The sequence below is a fragment of the Bidens hawaiensis genome, unplaced genomic scaffold (assembly GCF_021521415.1).
Source record: "Bidens hawaiensis isolate Kalapana, Puna unplaced genomic scaffold, B.hawaiensis_p1.1 tig00014201_1, whole genome shotgun sequence".
NCBI lineage: Eukaryota > Viridiplantae > Streptophyta > Magnoliopsida > Asterales > Asteraceae > Bidens > Bidens hawaiensis.
Genome location: NW_027492222.1, coordinates 195,250 through 204,585, shown reverse-complemented (window position 1 = coordinate 204,585; position 9,336 = coordinate 195,250).

The following is a 9,336-nucleotide window of genomic DNA, read 5'->3' as shown; positions in this document are numbered from 1 at the left end:
CCTCTGGGAACTAAGTTACCCCAGAACAATTCCACCCGATAAACAAATTATCTATTCTATGCATCATACCATATATATATATAAAAATATACAAGTGTTTCCATACGATCGGTATGTACTTAGATAATTTAACACAATCATGCTTTCCGCCCCGGGAAAATATTTAAAACAGTTCATTAAAAGGGGCTTGTGAAAACTCACCTTTTTGTGAGTCTGTGGGTAATACAATGAACAGCTACGTGCCTGGATCTGTAATATAATATCTAGTCGTTACTATATAATTCCCATAAACTAAATCCGTATTAATCGGTACATCTGGGAACATTGTTAACCCAGTACTGTACTCGATCCGGGGACAATGTTAACCCCGTGACACTCCTAAGGACTCAGATTGTGCCATTACTTAGAGTCGGACGGTCAAAATTATCATTTTTATGTTTTCCTTGATTTGCGTGCCTAGCACGGTCGTCCGTTTTTAGTTTCAAAAATGAGTTTATTCACACTTAACCCAAAAATGGTGTTTGACTGTTATTTTAGTTACAGTGATGAAATTAGAGCTCGGTTTGACACCCCGTTTGGCCGCGGGGCCCGTTTCCGTCATTTAGGTGCCGGAAACAGTAAAATCGGGTAAAATTACCCAAATCATCCGAATTATTTTCGGATGATTTATTTTTACTTAATTTACTTAGATTTATGAAAATAGTCCATTTTTAGGTTTTTATATACCAGTCAGCTCGCTTATGCGAGTTTTGCCGGTTTACACGTTTTAAGCTTTAAATATTTGTTTTTATGTTCATTTTAGCACAAATAATTACCCGTTTAGTCTCGGGTCTTGAAATTTTGCACAAAACTTATTTTGACAGAAAGAAAATTTTACAAAATTTTTCCAGATTTATTTTCTTATATTTACATTTATTTATCTATTTTTAAACCTTATTAAAACACTAAATATGTCAAAAATACCAAAAAACTTTAGAAAAATCCCAAATTTTTCTGGGATGATCCTTGCCATCCTCATAACTCCCTGGAATTTTTCCAGAACTTAAAACTCATTTTTCAAGCCATTTTCACCCAAAACCGAGCTAGAAAGCCCTAGAACTCGTTTCACCGAAAAGCCTACTTAGACTTTTCCAACTGAGCTAAAATTTTGTGGGTGACTTTTATATGTTATAAAGAGCTTATCTTAGATTTTCCAGAATTTTTCATCAAGTTTAGCTATTTTTCACTATTTTTGGCCAAAACCGAGAATTAAATTCACCAAATATTCATCTTTTATCCAAAAATTACCAAAAATTCACAGATCTCATATTTTCATGTGTAGATCATCTCTGTGAAATTTCGTGACCCGACTCTAAGCGTGCTACAATCTGTCCAAATTTCATAACCACACGAAAACCGAACTATCTTGTGTTTTCTAGCTTTAGATCGCAAGGATCTCGGTTTCTAGCCTTTGCTAGCCGCTAGATACAACACTCACAAGCACAATAACACTATACCAAGCAAACTATACCAACAATCAAACCATTTCTTTCATAGTGTCGGTTTTTATGTAAAAACAAAGGTTTTAACCGTAAAAATCCGTTCTCGACTCTTTTTATTCATTTCTTGGACCAAGATCCCTTGTATAACATGTATACATCTCTTGATCATGCAAGAGTCGGTTTCATCTCGGACTTTTACCCGTCTTTCACATGGAAAACTCATTTTACACGATTTCAACCGTAAAATTTTATTCTAAACACTTTTAACTCATTACTTGGATCAAGATCCTTTGTATAACTTGGATACATCCCTTGATCACACGAGAATCGGTTCCATCTCGGGTTTTCACCCATATTTACATTTGAAACTTCCTTTTCTCAAGATCATGGAGTTAGAAGTATGATTCAAGCATCAAAACATGTTCATACCTTGTGATTTTTGGTTAAAAACTCAAGAGCTTGGATGTATGTTTGAAGATTTGAGAGAGTTTGTGTGAAATGTGTTGTAAAAAAAAGAAAATGAAGTGGATGATAATAACACAAGGACCGATCGGTCCATAAGGTGGATGGGGGTGGGCCCCACAAATCCATTCTAAGCCACATATTCGGATTACGCAATCCGGATAATGTTGTGGATAATCTGGCTCAGTTCGTTTCTCGTTTAAACTCGAAATTCGGCTTAAAACGAGCATAGAATGGTCGTTTTTCGGGTTAAAATAAAATTTACATAAAACCGACTTAAAAACTTTAAAAACTTAAACCATGACATTAAAACATAATATTATTAATAATTACGTATCCTTTTCGGCTTGATTGATCGTCTCTTGCTTGGTTTGATGTTAAAGGTTTCGTTTATCGTACCGACGTACTAATAAATCAAAATCCTTTTTCTGTGCTATAATTCACTTATCCCGAAGCATTAATACTTCGTAAAACATCACTAAACATTATATACTTCGTCTATGATGAAATTCCCGATTCGTTCGGGTTTCAATAACCGATCATTGATTAATTGTAATTCCAATACGATTCACTATATAATTGAGTATGATTCATACTGTGAACCATATATATTCGTATCAACGTGCTATAATTCATATAATCAATATTAAATAACACGTAAATAGTATATTCCGGCTAGGGTATACCTGGATTTGCCGGAATCGTTACAATGTACATCTTGATTCACCATGGGGTGTGTTGAGTCAGTTTTCACCGTTTTTCTTCGTATTTCAGCTTGTTTTATTCTTTAGGACTATATTTACCTATAGATAGAAATTATAAATATTAGTGGTTATTTATTCTAATATATTTGCCGAAGTTACGCTTATTTGAAGATACTTGAGTGCTGAAAAGATGTATAACTTCTTATGCAACATCAAGTTTAGAGGGATAGAACCATTACCTGGTTTGAGCACCATCGTCTAGATACCATTCCAACTCATCACAGCCAAAATAAGGAGGGTTAACTTTCTGTTCATTTAAGAATACAATCTTTTTCTTGGTTTCCCTTTATATCATAAATAGTGTTGGACCTTCATCTTGTTCTTGATTATGAGTCAAATTGGCTTCATCTTGGGGTTTAGACTTACAAGGACACTCACTAGCATCATGTCCTAGTTCATCATATCTGAAACACTTTATCTTGGAATTGTCAACCCTTTTCCGGCTGTTAAACTTTTTATTCTTGCCCTTTTCTTAATCTGAAGCTTTCTTCTTTGAGTCATACCTTGAGTTTTTATCACTTTAACTCCAATTCTACCTTTTGGAGTGTGGATACTTCTTTCTAGCCTGTCTTTCCGCAGAACTCTTCAATAGTTGATCATCTTTCACTGCTGACATTGATTGCTTATAATTCAGTTGTGTTCTTTCTTTAAATGCCTTTAACCGACCTATTGCTTATTGGAACAACAATGTATCTAGATCATGAAATTGTTCTTTTGAGGCTACAATTTGAATAAACCTCTCATGGACAACATTAAGTAATTTCTGAACCAACACTTTCTCTTCGATTGGTCCACCGAGATCACTTCCCTTAGAAGCAATTGATGTCATCTTGACAACAAATTCATCTATGCTATCCTCTGCATTCATTCTTAGGCCCTCAAACTCGTTCTTTAAGTAGCCAGACGAGCTTTCTTGACCTTATCAACACCAATGTATCGAGTCTTAATTGAAGCCCATAATTCTTTTTCCGTCTCAAGATTTGCGACTTGCAGAACCATGGCCTCCGACAACACTTGAAACAAATAGGCTATTGTCGCACTGTCCACCGAGATCACTTGCCATAGAAGCAATTTATGTCATCTTGGAAGCAAATTCATGTATGTTGTCCCCTTCATTCATTTTCAAACCCTTAAACTCGTTCTTGGCAATAGCCATACAAACTTTCTTGACCCCATCAACACCAATGTATTGAGTCTTAATTGCAACCCATATTTCTCTTGCCGTCTGAAGATTGGCAACTTGCATAACCATGGCCTCCGACAACGCTTGAAACAGATTGGCTATTGTTTCACTATTCTTATTCGCGTCAAGTGTTGCCGGTGTCAGGTTAGTTGGTTCGATTACATACCACAGACCTTGAAGGTTGAAGATGACATTCAATTTTACTTTAATTAGTCGCAGTAAGAAGAGGACATTGAAGCGGAATTGACATTGTCTCTTGCCGGAGGTCGCTGTGGGTTCCTATGACGATGATCTTCGTGTGTATTTTTTTTACAAAATCAGCAAAAATTCAAGACCCTTTAAATCAATGAAGATGAAAGGAATAAAATCACCAAAGCTTTAATACATATTAAAGATTGGTACCAGGAATTGAATCAAAGAATACAAAAATTCAAGACAAAGAATTAGGGAATTAGGATTTCTTATTAACGAATAACTGATACAGAGAACGAGAAAACAGAAAATTAACAAAACTAATATTTTTCACACCTACTTACAACCTGTAACTTTTACATTTTACACTATTGACCCTCTAAGTTTGGAGTTAAAAGAATCAACCCTTGTAAGTTTCTACCAGATACAATTGATCAGCATCTTGAACGATTATACCAAATTCTAAAGGATGCCATAAACTCTAAACAAATTAATAAATTACCATTTAATCCCTAATCCAACAAGAACTCAAAACCCGAAATTGAAAGAACTATGTTTTTAATATATCATAATTTTATAATTCTCTCAAATTTGGAATGTTACATAAAATTTATGCAAATTACCATTCTACCAAAATATTAGAAGCCAACAATTTGTGCTTCAGATGTCCATAAAGTTCAAATAACTGTCTTACTTTACTAGTTGCTTAGGCCATGGGGTATACTCTAACCCCTATATAGGTTAAAGTGACATGTCATTTTAAAGATGGATTAAACCACTCCCTGCTTGTGTTAAGTGTGTTAAAAAGGCTCATGAGTTATGTTTTTAACGGGTTAAAAAGAACAATATGTATTAATTATGTATTAATTACTAGTTGATTTGTTATATTAATTATGTGTTAAGTGGGTTAAACCAGTTCCTTTGGATGACATAGAGTGAATGAGAAAAAAATGATGATGTGGAGCTTATGTGGAATTAAGATGAGTTAAAGTATACCCCATGACCTTATAACCATGACAAAAAAAGTAACGAAGCAAAAAATTACAGATGGAGGCATATTTTTTTGTAATTAAAATGAAAGGCTGTATGAGAGTGTCACACGGGAAATACTTAATTACATAGAAGACAAAAACTCAATGGTAACAAATTGATGGCTTAAATGATGCCATAGTACTTAAATTAAGGATACAGTTTATAATGTCTTGAAGAATTAAAAGTTAACAACTTTAAATGTGACTTTAACCAACCACATGAACTACAATTCTTTCTTATAAATATGAATAAATTATCAATACAAAATGAATATAAATACAACTTCTTTGATTTCAAGGGGAGTGGGAGTGGTAAACACATGAGTCCTTTGTAGGCTCAAATTAAGGATACAGTTTATAATGTTTTGAAGAATTAAAAGTTAACAATTTTAGATGTGATTTTAACCAATCACATGAACTTCAATTCTTTCTTATAAATATGAAAAAATTATCAATACAAAATGAATATAAATATAACTTCTTTGATTTCAAGGGGCGTGGGAGTGGTAAACACATGAGTCCTTTGTAGGTGAGGTTTTGTAGTCTTGTAGCACTGGTTTCCTACAGTAACCTTATGAAGGTCACATATTCAGTGAAAACTACAATTTATTTGGTCTCACTGGTTAGAATGATATTTATGAAGTCGTCTGAGTTTTCTAGTTAACGACTGTTATGGTTAAAACGTAACTTCTCCAAACGAATAGCTATTATGAGACGTGTGGTTGTAAAATTGAAGGTTAGATAGGGGTAATGTTTAATAATAATAATAATAATAATAATAATAATAATAATAATAATAATAATAATAATAATGGAAAAGGAATAAAATGAGAAGTTTCCATAAATGAGCAATCCAAAGCGTGCTGACGTGCTCTTTGTGCTCTCAACTTCACCCTTTGTTCATCTCAAAACAAAATTTTCCTTTCTTTTAAATAACTACGCTCTAACTCTACATCTAAAACATACATGCTTTTTACAATAGGGACTCAAACCCATACCTCTTGAAAAAAAACTTTATAACTCTTCAATATCGCTAGACCAAAGATTGTTTTAAAAACGTCTGAAAAAAAATAGCCATTAAAAATTCCAGTTGGTGTTCTAAATATTAATAAATTAAGATTAGTATGTGGTTTATTGATTCTTACACTGCTTTATACAACTTTGATTAATTTGCATTCCTGATGTAATTCTGGTGCCCTACAATGGTTGGGATTTACTCATAACACGATTGTCAAATAGAAATTTCATGCATCATAGTAGCGGAGAGTACTTAGTCACATTCAAACATTACATTGTAATAACATAATCAATAAAATAAACTGTGTGCTAACATAAATTCATAAACAAATGCCAATCGGCACTTGGATGGTCTTCCAATGAACTCCAAGCTCATATCCATAACATGCAATCAACTTGATGTGTATATTAAAAGCCAGTTGCACTGAGTAACTTATAGTTTAAAATGACCTAACAAACATAACTACAACCTACATGACCATAACATGGCATCATAAGTATGCACATTCATATACTTTCTAAACAAAAACATACCTAATATTCCTTCTGTTGCTTCCATAGAACTTTAACTTACCGATTTTTTTCGTAACAAAACCCCATAGCCAATACATGTTTCTGTAGTAGTATCAATGTTTTTAACTGCTTAATGTCAGGTTCTTTGCATTTTGTAATTGTTTAGACCTTATGATTGAAAACCAATGCATGGAGATAGCCTTTTTCTTTTCTTTTTTTTCCGTACAACTAAAAAATAATAAGACGTGTATAGCATTTAAATTGAAGGAAACACAAGTTGAAGTCGAAAGTTATTGTTGACAAAAATGAAAACAGTCACACATGAGTTTTGCATATGGTGCCTTTTCTCATTTAGTCAATTTTAGTGCATGATATACTTAACTTTTATATGGTTGATATAAGTTTCAAACATACCTGGGTTTATATTTTGCTAGAAAATTAAAATGTTATGAAATTGTGTTAATCTTTTACACATGGAAATTAAACAGTTAAGTATACTAATATGTTATCATATCCTTTTCATGTAAACAATCACTTTATGGAAAAACCTATAAACCCATAGCCTATAACAATAACCGATCTTTACCAGACATATGGCTTATTCGATCTCACGTTAACCTAGACCGAACATAGATTTAGTATTAACATATAACATCGTGTTTTTACTATAAACATAAGGTCACGGTGTAAATTGAACCTTTATTCATCCTCAATTATTTCCCACAAATTAAGAAACCCAATAATTTTGATAATACCACACAAATCATCATACTCGTTTATCCACACATTACAAATGTAGTATTTGATTAAAAAATAAGCCGACTTAAAGTCCACATCTTTTTATCTTGAAGCTAAAATGAGTAATGTTTGCAACAATAATGCAAACATGTGGTCCGCTTCTATCACTAAATTAATGGTCCCATAAAAATATAATTCTTTGAACGATCACTATAACCTTTATGAAACTTGACGTATACTATACATGTTCCATTAACGTGTTTTTCCCTTAAATGAAACACAATATAATACGGAAAACTTAAGTCTGGATTGTATTATAATTTTCTAAGGAAGGTAATAAACCTAGAGATAGAAACTTTCCTTCATAAGAAGGAGTGCCGTGTTTCATAAGTAACATATTTTGTTTCCCTTTTGTACTTTTATAACTATAACGATCCTTTTTATGTCGATATTCCAATTATTGATCCCGTATAGACTATTGTATGTTTTATTGGACATGTATCATGCCCGAGACAATATATATGACAACGTTGCTATTGACATATGATTCCAAAAGGTTAAAACATCAAGCTACGTTGTCAAACATATGTTTAAATATGTTTTTAAACGCAGTGTCAAATTCTAGAATAAAGGTAGTCATATGATAAGACAAGAAATACGAATAACGCTAAAATTCATTATCATTATTGCCTAGAGAATTATTATTATTATTATTATTATTATTATTATTATTATTATTATTATTATTAACGCTTTGGGTTATATCGGGTTGGGTAGCACAAACAATGTTTTAAATATAAAGTTTATAACTTGTAATGTGTCCTAGCCTATTTCCTAATCAAAAAACTTAAAACACTGAAACCAAGTAACTAACCAAGGAAACATTACCTAATGAAGTAATCGAGTCGGAATTTAGTTGAAAGGCCAACAGCCGACGAAGGGATAATCGACAAAGGCTTGCCCATTACATCACGGATGGCGTCTGGTGTCTGGTGTCTGGCAAGTGGAATGGTCACTGGTTCTTTTGTTGCTTTTTTTAAAATAAAGTTTAGCCTTTTAAAATTATGGGTTGGTCGGGCTAAGCTTTTTATGATCATTTGGCCTACGTCAAAGTATTTGATATATCGATAATTATATAAGTTATCTTCATAATTCATTTAAAATTTATAAGCATCTAATATGGTTTTTCTTATGGCAGTTTCTAAATTTCATGTGGGTTGGTGTAAAAACTATAAAGGGGCGAACGTAAAATTTTATAGGAGCAATCAGGATTTTCACATACGTATAACACTAAGAAAAAATATTTAGGTTAGGCAGCCGCTCCCATAGGATGAGAGTAGGCCCGTCCCTGCCCAGCTACATAATGGTATTTTTCATAAATTAAAAAAAACAAATACATTCGAACGTATTGGTAAAGTATTTGATAATATGGTTTTAAAGTGATTTAAACGACGCATTATCAAAGGACTTGTTTCTAGCAACCTAGCCGTTCTAACTTAAACATCTTGACCTTAAAATTCCTTAAGCTTTGGGTCCACCTCACTCTAACACTCACTTGAGAGACACGCTTAATAGAATACGTAAGCAAAAAGCTGGTGAATGCAATTAACAGACACATTTAAATTTAAATTAAGACGTTGAGATAACAAAATACATTGATAGTATAGTTTTGGTAGTTTAAGCTAGCGTTCAATCGGCTAGCAGGCTATAGCTTGGTTTCACTAAGTGTACACGCCAATTTTCATAAATTTTAACATAGCCTACAACTGGGCACTTACTGGTCATTACTTATATTTCATGTGTAAAGATCGGTATCATCCTACGTGTACATATAGCTTGACTGTTTGCTATTTAAATATAGTGATTACGTCGAGAATTTAGCTTCATAAAGCATTTGTATTGCATCTATTTGAGTTTTGTAAAATAGTTGATATGTGTTCATCTGATTCAAGTGT